General features: G+C 39.6%; 1 long non-coding RNA gene across 12 annotated transcripts in view; it reads right to left on the bottom strand.

Moving 5' to 3' along the window:
- The window catches only part of LOC104144224 (uncharacterized), a 369,710-nt gene that overhangs the window by 182,994 nt on the left and 169,111 nt on the right, over positions 1 to 17,605 (bottom strand). For 11 of the 12 annotated variants that reach the window (XR_011134600.1, XR_011134586.1, XR_011134584.1 and 8 more), the window contains one exon: positions 934 to 1,194. The exons of the other annotated variant lie outside the window; for it this stretch is intronic. This is a non-coding gene — a long non-coding RNA (uncharacterized lncRNA). The remainder of the gene's footprint in view (positions 1 to 933; positions 1,195 to 17,605) is intronic. 12 annotated transcript variants of the gene reach the window in all.

Here is a 17,605-nt window from a genome sequence, read left to right as displayed (position 1 = left end):
AATCATTTTGGACATCTGAAAAACTTGCCGACTTCTTCATTTTTCAGTTGCACTCCCTTAATTGGATTCTGTTTCATTTACACTATGGGATGGAAATGGAGGGGTAGAGATGTAAAAACCTGAGCTTTTCTAACAAATTGCAAGGTCATTATCACACACTTGGAGTTAAAAAAAAAATGACAGTGAGATAAGCTAGTCTGATGAGATGAGCTTGGGGAGCAAGCTATACTGAGGTATCGTTCCTACTTAATGATAAATGCAAGGTAATTCAATGCAGCTTACCCCTCAGCAAAAGAGGGATGAGCGATAAATTCCTTAATAATATTCCTATACATTCTGATTCCTTTAAAGCTGCTCCACTTTAGGACAGCCTTCAAGAGAGGAAAAAATTGGGCTTGGCAGGCATTTGAGTCAACAGCCTGCCAGATTCTCACAACTGCGTCAGCTTCTGTGCTAGCCTAGAAGGAGGCTTGAACTCATGAGAAGTGCACAGTAAGACACGTCCACCACACCACCCCTTCTGCCTCATAAAATGCAATAGGGTAGCCATAAATAGCTACTCATTATCTAAATGTGCAGCACAGCTTTGAAGTGTGTGACCAAATTTCATTTTGGGGGCGGGGGTAAGAGGAACATCAAATATGTTAGCTCAATAGCTGTAAGTTAAAACAAATGAAAAAAAAAGTAACAACTCACCCCACATGCACCTTTCTCAGAACTGTGAGATTTAGTACACTAAGAAATAACATCTCAGTTAGAAACAGGCGCTCAGAAAGACATGGCAGAACATATGGCATGAAGAAGGTGCTAAACGACAGAATTTAAAAATGATTTGCAAGATGTTCCGCAAATATTCCAACCCAAAACACAAGCTGTTGTTCCACAGACTCTTCATGGAAGTATATGTACACAATAGAGAGATCTATTTCTTACCTCACAAATGTCCTGTTCTAGTATGACTCTGAATGACTTGACATGGCATTAACTTGCAGTGTAGGATCTCAAAATCAGGTTGTTGGTGGCTTGTTTTCATCATAATCGGCAACACGGGACAGCATTCAGCAACACCAAATGCTCTCACAGAGTGCACTGCATCTATCAGCCCAAAGAAGCTCCGAAGAAGTGCAAAATCAACGCATTTCACATCTATGCAGCTCCAGCATGCAGACCTTCTGGGCACATTTCAGATGAAGTCTGGATGCACATTTCCAAATGAAGTCAACAGGAGAGAGTGATGAAAATACGCCATTAGGCTTTTACTTAGTTCAAGGATAGCCAATTACTCATGAGTAGCTGCATGTTAGTTGACGTCAGTTGACTGGAATTCCTTACTAGGCATTTTAATAATATAATCATAGGAACCTAACGAAAATGTATGACAGGAATCCATTTAAAGTCTGAGACTATCCAAGCTCTTAAATACTGCTGAATGCCACTGAGGAGTTCAGCTGATACACGATGTATTGCAGAATACTAATGAGAAAGAAAACTTCAACAGAGTTGTTTGGGGGACACTGTTGATTCTTAGGTAAGTTTCCACAGACTTATCTACTGTCCACACAAATGATGCAGAATCTTACATTTCTACCTGTCAATCAAAAAACAATTTCCTTTTTTTGAGTGAAGTGAAAGTAGAAGGATGTGGCCAAAAGCTTTACAAAATGAAATCTCATCACAAAAGCAGATATCTAAGTTAGTTTAGCCAGGTTTGTGATTCAAGAGAACATATCTCCACAGAGTTCTCTTATTTGGGTCTGCTCAACATGCTGTTCATAAAATTCAGCACAGTAAGTACATACCATTTTATTGTGAATGTTTTGTTTCACCTCCAAGGCATCTCTTAAATGCTAGTGTTTGGAAGACTCGCTTGCTTTTCATCTGCACAAGCCTCCAGCAGGTAGCCCTGCAGTAAAGCCACAATCTTCCTGTTTGATGACTTTTACTTCAAATCCTTTTGTGTAGTGAAGAGATGCTGACAGAAAAAAAGAGCTGCACAAAGCTGTCTTGAAAAGGACTCAGACAACCAAGGCCACGATTTGTTTCTGAACTGCCTTTCCTCAATGTCTCATCAAGCATGGATACTTTTGCTTTGGGGAATATAATACAATATATTCCTATCTTCTTCATAAGCTGCTGCTCTAACCTAGATTTAAAATATGTAATGTAGACTCTGTCTTATTTTAAAAAGAAAGGATGCCTAAAGAGACCTACTGTGTTTCTGTATGAGTATTCTCCTGTTCACAAACACAGGGCCGTATTTACCACTAATTGCTTACAGCAGTCATTAATGTTGCTAGAATCCCTAGAGGAAAGAAATGGTGCTTGAGGACTGGGAGTGAAATGAATCAAGGTAGATGATAAAAGGGCAAAAACGGAGGACGAAGGGCAACAGGAGGCAAAAGAAGACAAAAATACAGTCAAAAGACCATGTTTGAGAAATAAATACCCATTCTGCAGAGCGTTCACTCTGCCAGCAAAGATGACTCCTTATAGGAACTGAAGGTACTGCAGTACAAGACTTCCTTTTGCCCTAAGAGTCATCTGCATCAGTACAGCGGGTTCAACTGGTAGGTCGCATCAGCACCACGGACTAGACTGGAGGCACTTTGTCCCAAGTCGTTAGACCCAGTCTCCCTTTGTCCTTCATCAAAATATAAAATCCTTCTACAAACCAGTTGAGATCTACCTTGAAACCAAGTAGGTAGTTTACCTCTGCCACTCCTATTGAATGGACTCACTTTTCTGATAGATAACTCCCCCTTATTTTTAACCTTAATATAATCACACCTAATTTATACATGCTTCTTCTTCCTCTCTGTTACCTGGTACTGTATTTACTGAGGGTAATCAATCTCCTGTCATCCTTCATTAGATTAGCCAGGTCAATACTCATAGATTTTCATTCCCAACATTATTCAAGTAGCTTTTATTTGATCCAGGTTTATTTAATCTTACCCAGCCATCACTGAGCACGACTGTACACAAAATTCTTGATGAGGCCTTAGCTGAGTCTCATACAAGGAAATTAATGCTTCCTCTCTACTGACAGTACCTCACCTGAAACTGCTGCTGTTTTTGCCATTTCCCAGCTCCCTCACAGCTGCGCTACATAGCCGTCCTGTGACCAAGCAGTATAGCTGATGCCATCTGATGGCAGTAGGCCAACTGATGGCAATCCAGTTGAAAGCAGAAGTTTTTGTTCTGAGTCCTGATGTGTCTAACCTTACACATTATGCTGTACTAAGTATTGATCTTCATCCTATTTCTTGTCTTTTTCCCTAAGGTCATCCAGTTCCTGGAGTGTGACGTTCCAGTCCTACGCTGCATGGATGGCACCTCCTTGGGCTGCGTCATCACTGCCGTCTGTTTGCTCCTTCCTCTTTTTGTGCCAGGTTTATTTATGAAAATACTAAACAAGATCACTTTTGAGATCGATCCTTAAAGAACACTGCTAATAACATCTCTCCAGCTTGAAGACTCCTCTTCCATCTCCCCACTAACAAGATACTTCCCCGTTACACAGTTCTTACACAAATCTACATCCTCCTCAGCTGAATTACTTAATCTCATACCCAGTACCCTATCAGATGCTCTACTGTGGGTTAATGGCAGTTGCTGAATTTCCTTTCCCCAAAAGCTGATCTCTTACCAAAATTAATATATATGTTATTCTGTTATGATCTTTCTTTGATAAACATCTGCGGCATTTGATCCTATTTTCATTTACTTGCATATACTCTATTGTTCTTCCTTTCAGAACATGTTCCATAGCTAAATGTACAAATGCAGTTAATTAGATAGGCCTGCAGCTTTTTGGACTGCTTTTCCCTTGCCACTCAGTTCCTAAATACAGGAAGTACATTTGCTGTTCTCTATTCATAAAGGCCCGCTATGACTTGATTGTACTGTACAGAAAATCCCTACGCTGGACATAAATCTTCACATGCCAGTTCCTTAAGGTGTCTACGATGATGATTATACAGTCGTTGTGAGCTGAAGCAAACTGAGATCATTAAGTTTATTTTCCCCATCTTAGTAGTGGGAATTTCCACTCCCTTCTTTCCTCTAACTATCTCCTCTATCCTTTTCTTCCTTTTCCCTCCCCCCAACTTCAACCTCAAAGAAAATAAAGAAAGCATTTAAAATGGGAAGTGAGATTGTCTTTAATTTTAACTCCATCCTCAATGTATAGTGTTTCCATTTATTCTTGTTCTTTTTATTCGCATGGTTGAAACACCTTTCACAATTTGCTTAAATTTCCTCTACAGAAGTCTGTATCAGCAAGACTTTTGGCAGTTACCACTTTATCCCTGCACTTCCTGACCTCTCAAATGCAGCTTTAACTCTAATTCTGACATATGTTCTCACTATGTTCTTACATATGGGTAATTTATATCTTCATCTAAACTGCTTTTTTAAAAGAAGCTAAAACTGACTGAATTCTAAAACTTTGAAGAAAGAAATGTGAATATTTTCATAAATAAAAACATCATATCAGATCATTATTATTTATGAAATCATGTTATTTGATACCGAGAAATGTATGCAGATCAATAAATAAGAATATTTGTACTAATGAAAATATCTGTGACACTTAAAATATTAACTTATTTGAAAGCTTCTACCAAAAATGCTTTTTTCACAGAATTAAAATTCTCCTGTTTTAAGAAGTAACAGTTATTGTACCTTGAAGTAAAAAAACCCTGCATCCTATATTTTCAATCCTCCATTGCCTGATCAGTTAAAATGCAAAATTTCTAAAGTAAAAATCAAGAAATGAAACAATGTATTTTAACTACTTATAGCATAGAGACTTGAATTTAGCCAATAAATGATAAAATGGGTGAGGAAAGAGCATAACTAAATACAAATAATTTGGAATGTATTGGCAAGTATGCTGAGTAGATTAGATTAGAAATGAATATGGTGAACGGTGAGATTTTTATTCTGTTTTCTTCAGGAAGTGGTAGAGTTTCTGGTTTAAGAAGACCTACTTTTTATGATCATCACCTTCTATGCTTCAAAAATAATCAGGAGAATGAGGCTTGACTGAGCTTTATTTTTTTTTTTCTCCCTCTCTACAGCAACTGTACCTTTATGTAACTTTCCAATAAGTCAGTGACACTACTTTTTGTGTTAGGAGGCTCACGTTGTGCAGCTGCTGATAGTGTAGGACCAAGGCTCCAAATCAAATAGTTCCTGCCCAATACCTGGGCTCTGACTGCTCACTGAGCAATATGGTTCAACGGGTAGAGGGGAGCTGGAAAAAAGACACTGGCCAGTGGCTGAGCTTATTGTAAAACACAGTAAGGGGAAAGAGTGAGTAGTGCAACAACAGCTTAGGAAATTAATTTGAAACAGAAGCTGCTCCCTTCGGTGAGGAAATGATTTAGCATTAAACAAACAGTTGCCTTAGTAACTAGTGTATTACCTTCCCCTCCTTTCACTTTGAACATAACCATTCTTTGAACTCAGTTTTTCATCGCCTTTTCTGTTTGCTTAACTGGTCTTCTTCAACTGTCAGACAGCTAAATAGCTTGCAGTGAAATGCAAGTTTATTTTCTTTTTATGAACTGTCCTAAAATGCAAAATGAATTCCAGGAGCTGATCTTCAGTTTTTGTCAACGACAACTTGCATCAGATGTGGATCTTTCTTTCCAGGCTTTAAGTAGATAAGAAAGGTGTTATATCTAAGCAGACAAGTAGATTTCTGATGAAAACAGAAGCATCAAGTATCATGTATTCATCAGGTCTACATATGTGCAGCAGACTTTCTGAACAACACTTGAAAAATACACCATCCGGGATGAAAAAATAATATACAGTGTTTCTCTTGGTGTTTACCTGGTCTTATGCGCAATGTCCACAAGAAGTAACAAAACAACCAATCAACACTGGAGCAACCAACCAAAATTTAAAAAGAAGGAAGAAAAGAGTGAATTCTTTGTAGATGCTCAAAGAAAAATCCTATCAGACGGGATTATGCACCAAAGACTACCTCTACAGTGTGGCATAGGAGTGCTCCACAGTGTGTCCTGTAGTTCTGGTGCCTCAGACATCCATATGGGAAAACTGCCAGAGTGATCTGCATCTCTCTCCAAATGGGCTTGATGTACAGCTGAGGAAATTAAGGAAAAGGATGATGCTCCTGGCTCTTTACTCTTGACATATATTTAGGATGCTGCTGGGACACTGTTATGTTTGGAGAACACAAATCAAAAAGCTATTATTTATTTTTATGTTTATAGTTACTATTACTATATTCAGTCAAGTATCACCTTTGGTGATGCAGAGCAAAAAGATACAAAGCTAAAAGGAGAAAGCTCATCATTTGATAAAAAGAAACTCTCCCTATGCCTGGATACAGTGCAGACTTGATGTTTTATCCAGGAACACTTGCCTGAGTCAGAAGCAAGGCTCAAGTTACAGCCCAATGATCTGATCCTGTGTGAAAAACCCAGTACTCTTTACATTGATGTTTGAGGGACAGCAAATTGATTCATTAGGTTTTGTTGATGTTTCAGTAAGACAATACCCATTAATCTTTAACACTGTTCATAGCCTTAGAGATATGCATTTGGATATATCATATGTTCTGGTATATGAGTCACCTGTGTATAAGCTGCAACCTTTAAGAGAAGGAGAAATTAGCATTAAGAAATTGCTCTATCTAAAACTGTCATTACTCTTACTACAACCAGTGGTGGTAGAAGAAGCAACTCAAGCAACAGTGGCAGATGCTGCAGAAGGAGCATCAGGAATTACAAATTTGCCTGCATCTGATTTTCTTTTTCCTTTTCAGGTAGCTTCAATACGGTTGATACACTTTAATATTAGATCCTTATTTGAAAAAGAAAGAAAAAGTAAAGGAAGAAGCGAGGGAAGAAGCAAAGGAAGAAGAAAGAAAAGAACACCAGAAAACGTGCAGGAATGGCATTGGACACCACAGACTGGTTGTGGAGAAGTTAAGGCTCAATTATTTAAGCAGAGCGCTTGCATTAAGCCTCTAGTACTGAAAAATGTCTTTTTACCTCATATGAATTAAGATTAATTATAATGCCTAGCTGATAGAATATCAGTCAGAAGCAGCTGGAAAAAGATCACATTCATTTATTTTGTGTTAAAGCCATTACCTTAAAATAATTCATAATGTTTTTAGTCAGATGGGGAAAGAGCAGTGCATTTTATTTAAAAAAAAAAAAAAGAAAAACGTAAATCCAGCAAGCCTACTTCCAGATAGGGACAGGCTCTGAGAGGTCCAGTCAAAATAAGTTTCTCAGCTACACAGTTACTTAGCCATTTTTGACAGCTGCATGTATAGAATTCTACCCTTCAATTACCCAAAATTCATTAGAGATCCTTAAAGCCAAAGCTAAAAGTTGTTGATCACCAGAAATAAAATCAGAAGAGTTGCAGCCTACCGTATGATCAGCATCAGAAAAAAAGGCTGCTCAAAAAAGTGAAAGGGCTCAATAGCTTTCAACTAACATGACTTGTAAAGAAGTATATGTGACAGCTCCAGACACTATGAAAATTAATTTTCTTAGACTGCTGGTGGGTAAAGTTTCGCAATATGAACCAATGGTGTTTCACTCATCGGTTTGTACTTCATGAGAACATGGTATCTTAGACCTTTTGCAAACTCACTGAAATTAAGGGAGTATAGCCTGAATCAAGCCTGCAGGGTTAGGATTTATTAACATGAAGAGGTCACAAGACTTGTTTCATGAAGGACTTTGATATTTTGGTACCTCACTACTTTCAGCATAGGAGTAAAGCTTGGCTGTTTCAAAATTCCCAAAGGAAACTGTTCAAAGATTAACATGTTCAGAGTCACTTGATTTGCATATAATTATGCTATAGTGCAGTCTAGAAATAAAATGCAAAATCAAAAGTCATTTCTAGGGGTAAAATCTAAATAGAGCATTTCAGTGAGAACACTGGACTCGAAGTTTTGACATAATCAAAACATTTTCTTTCCAGCTTCCTCCAAAAACAGACTTTTGGTGAAACGTAACCAATCTGGCAAAGTTATCCATTTTCAGTAGAAGCTGTATTTGTGATGGATTTTTGTCCCAGCAGGTTGTTTAAGCTAGCCTCTGTTATTATCTATTTACAAAAAGACAACACACTGAGTAGCTTTTGGGTGAAGGAGCGCCAGTGATTTTTGACAGATATGCAGGTAGTTACAGAGATTTGTAACAATCAGTAATAAAGGATTAACAAATAACTAGAATTAACAATATGAATACTGAGATATATGTCTGCAAGAGATGGAGAACAGCAAGTGAAAGGTTATTGATATGAGCAGAATATATTAAGACTACACACAAAGTAAGAGATGTAGAACCTCACATTGCAGAGTAACCCTCTCCAGCACAAGGAGAGGGTTAAGAAGCAGCATCTTTTATTCCCTGTCAGTCACCATGATTAAAGCACCTTTCTCTAGGGCAGGCAGTGCTGGCTGCCCTCACACAGAAGCTGGCATTGAGAACAGCTGCTATGAATAAGATGGGGTGAGATTTTCAGAGCCTCAGGCAGGCATGTGCGAGGGAGCTGCAGCAGTAGTGGGGTGAATAATACAAATGAAAAAGATCTGGTAGAGTGGAGCTCTGCCAACAAGCAATAGCAGGAAAGAGATTCCTGACAGTGGGGTGGGACAGGAACCCAGGCTGTCAATAGAAATGGGAACGACATATTAGAAGCGAGGAGAATTGGCTGGATTTTCCCCAGAAGATGTGACCCGACATACCCCTCTCTCCTTACACCTTCTGCAGATACTCTGGCACTAAACGTGCCAGCTGGAAAGGCAGAAAGGATCCAAGCGAAGCCTACGGATATTGATTTAAAGGAGGTTTTATAGCCGTTTTCTTGGCTAGCTGCTATTCAGCTACCTTTCTGTGTCATTCGAGAAAGCTTGCCAGATTAGAGACAGCCAGTGAGATAGTGAGCTGTGCTTTTCTTTTTGTATGTGCTAAAAGAAACTAGCCCTATCTCCTCCCTGTAATGTTTCAAAAGCCAACAGTTTTAAGTTTCCACAGCTCTTTAAAAGGATGAGCCTTTCCAGTGTGCAGCTATTGTTTCCCTGAATTCATCAAATATAAGTACAGGTTCCAGGGACCTACAGTATATGGTGAGGGACTCACATACAGAATAATGCAAAGCATATTCTGTTAATATAAGCACCACAACTCTTACTTATGCAGTTTCTGCTTTCAACTGCCTGAGGGGAGGATAAGGAAAAGCAGGGCTTTACAAGACTCATCATTTAACCATTTCTCCCTCTCTTTATTTCTTCTTATCTCTTTCCAATTAGAAAAAAACCTCTCTGATGTTCTGTTTAGACACAATAAAAAGAGAAAAAAAAGGCTACTGCCCATTAAGCTTGGCTTCCTAATTATCAGGAGTGATATCTAATTTAAAATGAGACCAGTAGTTCTGATATGGATTGCAAGGTAGGTACAGATTACTGAAGCAATAAAATGGAAGTAGGGTTATAAAAGGCTAGAGGGGGGGGAAAAAACAGTACTGCCAGTATTACTTTATATTAAGTTAAAATTTAGGATCAGGTAAGAAACAATTACTTTCTCTACCCTCAAAATCCTAGTGCTGGAGATTACTTTAGCACAGGCTATAGAGTATTTAAAAAAGAAAGACTTGAAAACCTGCAGGGTATAAAAGCATTTGTATCATCTAAAGAGACATAACAAACATTTCGTCAGGATGATTTTAGTAAAAACCTAATTTTTACAGCATAAACCATGTGCCAAGTAAAAGCCTCTAATATCTCCTCTGTCTGTAAGAAAATCCTGACCTTCATGTCCTCTGAATGTGCATCCATCTTATGCTTTATGACAGGAGCTGAAGGATATTGTAGCCATCTTCAAAGCTACAAAGTTGTGCAGTTTTAACGTATACTACAGTTAAATCTCAAACCTGTTCATGTATGATAAGCAAAACATCCAAAATACTAAACATAACATAAACAATTCTGCTTCTATTGACCAAAGAGTATAACTGTATCAAGAATATTTTTATCATTTTTGTACATGAGGCTACTTAAACATATAAACCTGGGCCAAAATTGATTTTATTACCTGCAACCACAAACATCACACAAATGTACTTTGAGCAATATTTAAACATAGATCCCTTGATTCTCAGCATGGGTCTTTCTGCAACTGGAATTAAACCGCAGCATGCATCTTACCCAACCTTGCCAGCCACAAGAGAGCCATCCGAAAGAAAGTATGCATGATGCAACAGAGGCATGTTGGGGAGCAGCAATCACTAGTTCTACCTCCTGGCACCAAAAAGAAGATAAAACCTTGCAGTAGGACAAAACAGGCAAGGCTAGGCCTTTCAAGGAAACACACTGCTGTTCAGTAGAAAGGAGCTTCGCTGTGCTGTCAAGAGAGCTGTCAGACATGACTTTCTACTATTTTCTTGTGAACTTGGCCTTACTCTACTCAGGCTACCAGAAAAAGTGCTCTGGCTCTTCATGGGCCTAGCAAACATTAATGAGGATCATAGAGCTGTTCAAAAAAACGTGTTACGAGAGGCATAACAGGTCACCTGACATACCTTCTGCCCTAACACAGGCCCACACATATGTATGCCATTCCTGACCGTGATTGCTCCAGCATGAGAAACTATACTGGATAGCGGATAGAGACATCCAGTGCAAGGAATACCCAATCTCCCCATGCCCCAGTCAACTGACTTGCTGCCAGATGTTCTTTACTGGCAGCTTATGCTGTTGAAGGGCAAAATTAATTTGCAGCTGACTTGCCTGGATGAGGACTGCTGAGAAACTGATTGTTATGAATAACCTGGGTACCACCTTTGCAGTGGCAATGTCACTAATCCTAGCTGCCCTAGAATCAGTCCACTACCAATTTTCATAACATTCACCATTAAGACAGATATTTTAAGAAATGAATAAATGGTAAGGATGCGTTTTACCATATTTTCAGCCCTTTCTTTGCTACCATGAGGGTTAGAAACCTCCTTCTTTTACAAACTGAAAACAGAAATACTCGTGGATTTACCTGCTTCCAGGAACCGGGGTTTAAGTAAAATAGCAAACATGAAATTCAGTATATTTGCAAGAGTGGGCATCACTGCCTATGTGATTCCCTCTCCTGTATTTTGCCTTTTATAAATAGCAGATTACTTCAGCAGAAATCAAGACAAAAACAAAATAGGCATCTTAACTGTAAATCGCATGCAACCAGTATTGTTACTCTAAAGCAAACCACAGAACATTGCTGCTTTCCCAGCAAGAAATTAATGAAGGCTCTCAGATATTTTTATGAAAACTGGCCACTCACCAGAATTCTCTCTCTTCTTTAAAACACAGAAATTCTATAATTTTCTCTTGATTAAGCCGCTGCAAGCTTCCAGGGCACAAAGAAAGTATCCTGTCCTACAGAGACTAGGCAGCCTTTCGCTTTCCGAGACAAGGACAAGGACTACACTCAATGTGAACCAGCTTGCATCTGTAATCACTGCTGGTTATCTACTGGGCTGTTTATGCAATCTTAAATGATGAACAAGCTGTTCAGCCATATTCAGGTGCCACTTCCCTGTGCAAGCTAAAAGCCAGACAACAAAGAGACAGAAGCAGTCCTGTGGATTTTGTCTAGTATGAAGAACTGAAGCTCATACAACAGGGAGAACAAAATAGGACCTCATCCTGAGGCAGCCCTTCCTAGGATCGTCCAGGTAAAACCCTATCGACGGCATAACAAAGTTAAGCTGCCAGGAGCAGCAAACATGATGAATGCACAAGTAAAACAAGCAGCAGGCAAGTTTATAGGTCTGGAAAAAACCTCCATCTGCCTTTTCAAGTGGTTCCAGCTTCTCATTCATATTAAAGATAATTCTGAACTGTGTTTCAACAGCATTGCTAAAATAAATTGCTTTAGGGAGCAGACATCCACTTTCCCAACCTCTGCTTGATGACTTGCAGAGAATAAATAGTGCAACGCTACTGCGAGGTTAGAAAAACCAATATCGTAAAGGAAATAATGCATATTTTTAATTTCCCAAACATCCTGTTTTTCTGCAGTCATTTATAATTTCAATATAAACTGCAGAAAATGCCCTATATGTGTGGCTTGCATTCCTTTGATCTCACCAGGTCCTTTGCATGATAATCATGCAAAAAGTGATTGAACTAAACATCAGCTTCTTACCCCTCCCCCTGCTCCGAGAAATATATATTAATATGCAGCAGCAAAAAGGTAAAGCACAGAATTCTATTCTTCCAAGAGTGTTTGGCTGGAAGAAGGAACGAGGCTTGATAACAAAATCGTGAACCTGGTCCTGAACCAGGGTGCATGCTCCTACATGCCAGCTTCCATATATGATTAAAACTGTTCGGACTGGAAAAATTACTCCGTTTGCCCTCTGTACTGCAAACCGTGATGACTAAGGATATCACTGAATGTGGAGTGAAAAATATGGTGCTGATGCAATCACCCCTGGAAAGCTCTGCACTGCGCTGAGCACTGTCGTGACCACAGGGCTAGTAGGAGCAGTTGCTCAGAAGAAAGGGACGAAGGCGATTAGAGAGCTGGAGCAATTGCTTTAGAAGAGAAGCCCATAAGAGCTGAGTGGCATTTGGCTAAGCTAGCATGACAGAGGGGCAACTTATTTATTCAAATCCCCCACTGGAACTCTCCACCTTATTTAGAGGATTCCCTCCTTGTTAGGAGGATGCCTCAGGACAACAATGTTCACAAGGGCTGTTAGCCTCAGGAGACAGATCATGTGTGGACCTCACTTCCCAGAGAGAGCAGGATGCCAGCCGAATTTACCAGCAACATTGTAAGCTGACTTCTTCAATAGTAACAGGAGACAGAAAAGATACCTGAGCAAATTTGTGAGGGTCTGAACCTAAGGTTCAAGTCTCAGAACTTTATTGGGTCTGAAACTAATAAGTTAGGTGTCCTCAGATCTCTTCTTCATATGCCTCTCAGCTCTGACTGACGCTCATTGGGTAGCACTCCCTTCCTCTCCTTCTGCCTGCACCTGACATCTCTCCTTCTCAATGACAGCATCTTTACAGGTGCTGTTCTCTTTGTAAGCTTTCACCTTTAATACCTCATGGGGAGCCAAGGATTCTCCCTTGATTTCTTATTTGATAATTCTTTTCCATCATCCAAGATCCTCACCTTTATCATTGCTTTAGCTCCTGTTTGTTTGCCATTTAACAGATTCATTTGATTTATACATTCAGGCAAGTTAATACCGAGTGGATATCTGCAGAACAGGTAACTTATATTTTAAAAGTGTTTATATTTTATGTGTAACTCATTGTCCATAATTACACAGAGTGCTTTCATTTCTGGAAATGACTACACTTCTTTATCTGACTGGAAGTAATACTTCACAGGAGGCCTCACAGACTGCAGGCACTGCAGTGTATACAAAAGTGCTGATAAACCCGTAAGAAAGCCTCCATAAATGATTTTTCAGTTAAGTTGTTTGGAAACAAGGTGTGCAGACAAGAAAGGCTTCATTCAGCATGGTGCCCAATAATCTTGCTCTATAAAGAATGAAGGGCTTTGCAATGTCTCACTTTCTCATCTACTTTTTCCAACACTCTAACCTGCTCCTGCCAATTGCCTGTCAGCACTAGCTTTGAGCACTCAGTCATCTACATCTCTTTGCTCTTATCCCATACACCTTTTTCCCTGTTGTCCCTTTGAAAGGAATACCCTCTTCAATGCGATCCATAAGAATAGTCCCTCATCTTTCTCCAGTCTAAAGGTCCGCAAGAAGAATCGTCTTAGAAATCAGTCAGCTGGTGAGCTATTGTTTTGCATTTTTTTAATGAATAGCAGAATAAATATCAGCTGACTGTATGTGTAAGTGCTGCTCTCCATAAGCCGACTACCTGCCATGAGAAGGCTTAGAGGTAAGCAGGTTGCAGTTGCTGTGCCTCAGGGGCCTCCAGGCATACTGGAGGCTATGTATCGAAACATCCGTCTGGGCACAAGCATAGCAAGAGCCATGTAGCTGCTGGCTGGCACGTGCCACGCTGACATGCCTCTAGGCCCCTTCCCCCCTCGGTGAAGCTGCTTGCAGCTCTGCGCCTCTGGGTGTTCACATGCTCGCCTCTTGGGCTTAACGCTCTCCTCTAACAGCCCTAAGTCACCGCCTGTCTCTTCCAAAGGAAAGTAGTGGGATCCCTGAACTCCCCAACAAACAGTAGTTGCACTGTCCTGAGGGACACTGCTGTTCCTCTTGAACTGTGACAGCTCCAGTACCTCTCTCAATGCTAAAACAGTTTTGATGCTGTGTATTCCTTTTGGACTCTTGTTAACACTGCATTCATATCACAATAACCCTGCCAGCTGTTTTGCCAAAGTCAAACAAGCAGTCTAGGAGCATTAGTAATCAAACTCCGTAAAATACTAGAAATTATTTATTTGACCCAGGGACAGGAGGTCTCATACGGGTCACCCTAGATTTGCGCCAGGTAACTCAAATATTAGTTTACAGAGCCAACCCAAGGCTTTTTATCATCAGTCTCTAGTCTGATTTGGGACTACAATTGCTGTAGATCCCCAGTCCTAACTCAGTGGTAAGAGCATACTCTCACCCATTGGTTCTGGCCTCTTGCACCCCGGACCTTTCCGATAAAGAATATGATAATAAGATCCTATCCCATCCGATGATGCCACCATCATCCCCAAAGTACTCAAGAATCCTCATTCACTAGCCATGTGATCCGGGTATATTTATAAACAAATAAAATATGAAGACACTTTGTTGTGAAAGTTTTGTTTATACTGCAAATTGTGTTTTTTCAAGGAAGCACATTGTATTGATCAGCCTTTGTCAGAACAGATGAATCAAGCCTCATCAATGCCTCAGCACAAAATATAATGCCATATCACGGCTGCTACAGCTTGATGAGATGCTTTATCCAGCCATGCAATCACACGGAGAATTTTGAAAAATGCCTTGCTGAAGACGACTGGGTAGAAAACCATGGCTTAATGAAACACATGCGCCAAATTGCAGTCAAATGCATCTTCAGTCTGTTTCTGCTCTCCTCACTAATTCTATCAATTTATTACCTATGACAATTCACACTAACCTCTTCTTAACCTGCAACTCTGAGAGCAGACACTATTAAATGTGATGGGGGAAAGAATTCACAAGATGATATAAATAACATATTTCTTGTTCATTTTTACTCAGTGTGAACTGGCCTCTCTTCTCCCCGTTGGTTTCACTAGCTCTGACCAGATTAAAAACAAAAAAAACCCACACAACAGAAAACCCTCAAAGCATGCTCCAGAGGAGGCAGAAAAATGTCAAAAGAAAGATCAACACCACTTAGAGAATGATATAGTGATATATTTGGATAGCAGCTAGCAGCATAGTGCATATTACGGCACCCCTACTATTACCAGGAAATACAAAGATTTTCTGAAATATTTGTACTGGTGTCATATAAACCATTTTTCATGTAGTATTCATGGTTCTTACAGGAGAAACAAGCTGAAGACAAAAATCTAAAACTGAACCATACCTGAAATCACCAGCTGAATACAGGAGTGCTACTGAACAGCTTTTGGTTAAATAAGACCTCCCAAGCCAAGTATTTTATAAGTGTTCTGTTCTATGGTCATAATATGTACAGACATCACAGATCCCTGAAGAGCAACAGAAACAAAACAGAAAGCTATCAGATTTTTCTCTTCTCTCTTTTATTTTCTTTTGCCTTAGGCCAGACAGCTGTGCCCTCTTCCACAGAACAGCCCCTTTGCTTCCATTTCTCTCTAGGGACCCACATGGACCCAAAGCAAAACACAGATTCTCTTGCTACCTCCTCATCTTCCACCATTTAGAAAAGTACCCAGCCCTTTCAGTCTGTTTTGCTTTCAGCTTCATTGCCGTACCAGTATGCTTTGGTTATTAGCCCACTTCCCCTTAACCACAGCTATTTCTGCTAAGCCTGCTTTAACTGAATGCTTCAGGCATCCATTGACTCTGAGGCCTCGGGATATCTCCTTTTTTCCACACTCCAACTTCTACCTGCTCTCTCCAAGCCTGGAGCAGGTAAAGGCAGAATTTGTAGCTCTGGACCATGAAAAGTTGCAGCATGTAGTGCAGCCCTACAGAAGCTGGCATCTCAGCATAGTTTTAGCATCGCCCATCAGAGATGTGTACATCTCCCTTGGAAGTGCTGCATCTGCAGATAGACACAATCAGAGAAGGAAGAAGAAATGGAAACGAATTGCTTTACTTAAGCAATAATCTTCTTCCATTCATAGAGAGGAAGTCTATGAGAGGCTGGTCCAATGGTTATGGTGCTGGCTACAACACTGGCAATAAGCGCATTAAGTAACCCTGGGCATGTCAATGGTCTGCACGTGTCTGAATTCCCTGCCTCTAAGATGGGATAAGGTGCTTGCTTCAGAGCTGTGTTGAGCATGGACTTGAGCTGAGTTTATCCTCCTCTTGTCAAAATTGCAAGAACGAGCAGCTCAGGCTTGTGATCTATAAATATTCTGACCTTTACATTGGGTACTGGGAAAGAACAGGAACTATTTCCATTTTAAATAATTTACATGTATCCAGTACCAGAGAGAAGAATTTATTCTTATTCTGTGTTTGTACAATGCTTAACACAACGGCCAAAAACCAAAAGGCAAAGAAACTAAATGAATGAATGAGAATACTTCAGAGAAGCATACAAAACTTGAATGACAGTTACAGACCACAGGGGACCACAGAGGACCTTCCTTCTAGTTAAGAGATTAGCATTCAGGTTAAAAAGGGGGGCAGGGGGGAAGAAGAAATGAGAGAGAGAAAGAATCATATCTAAACATAACAGAATTCATTGCTAGTCACAGAAGATAAATAGCTATTCCCTCCAACAAGGACTAGCTCTTGTTTCTCTTTCAGTGGGTGAGGAATATGCTGCACCTGAAACTTCCAGGGACCTTGAGAGCTTTTAAATTTGCTGTAGATTCATAAAAAGAAATCATGCAAACGTTAGTATGTACTCTTGAATCCTCACCTATAAACTATCAATTAGTATTAAGTATTTGAAATGGAAAATTTCTAAAGACTGTTGTAACTTTGGAGGAACGTTAGACTAAATCTACTTAAAATCTAGTTGAGGACAAATAAGCTCCTATCTGGTTTTAAGCAAAATATTAATACATTTTTTTCCAGTAATTTTGTGTTTTACTGTTATCTCCAGCTACACACACACACAAATACCCACACAGACTTGCACAGAATTTAAATGGAACAATGTTGAAACGAGGAAAAGGAAGTTAACACAAGTAGTGGTTAACATCTCAAAATGCAATAGCTAAAAAGTGCATTAGAAGAACAACACCAAGACACCTTTCTAAATCTGAAAGGGTATAATTTTGTAAATTTTACAGGAAGACAAGAAAACAAAGTTTCCAAAAAGTCAATATAAATTCATAGCAAAACTGATTTCAGACAGCCACTCATTTCCTAGACACATTCATTTTGTGCCGAAATTATAATCTATTTTTCATGTAGACATTACAAAGGCTGAACATGTAAGGACAAATCTTTTTATCATTAAATCAAAGAAGAA

The sequence above is a fragment of the Struthio camelus genome, chromosome 1 (genome assembly GCF_040807025.1).
Source record: "Struthio camelus isolate bStrCam1 chromosome 1, bStrCam1.hap1, whole genome shotgun sequence".
NCBI lineage: Eukaryota > Metazoa > Chordata > Aves > Struthioniformes > Struthionidae > Struthio > Struthio camelus.
Note: the sequence above shows the minus strand (reverse complement) of the source record. Positions and strands in the feature narration are given on the sequence as shown.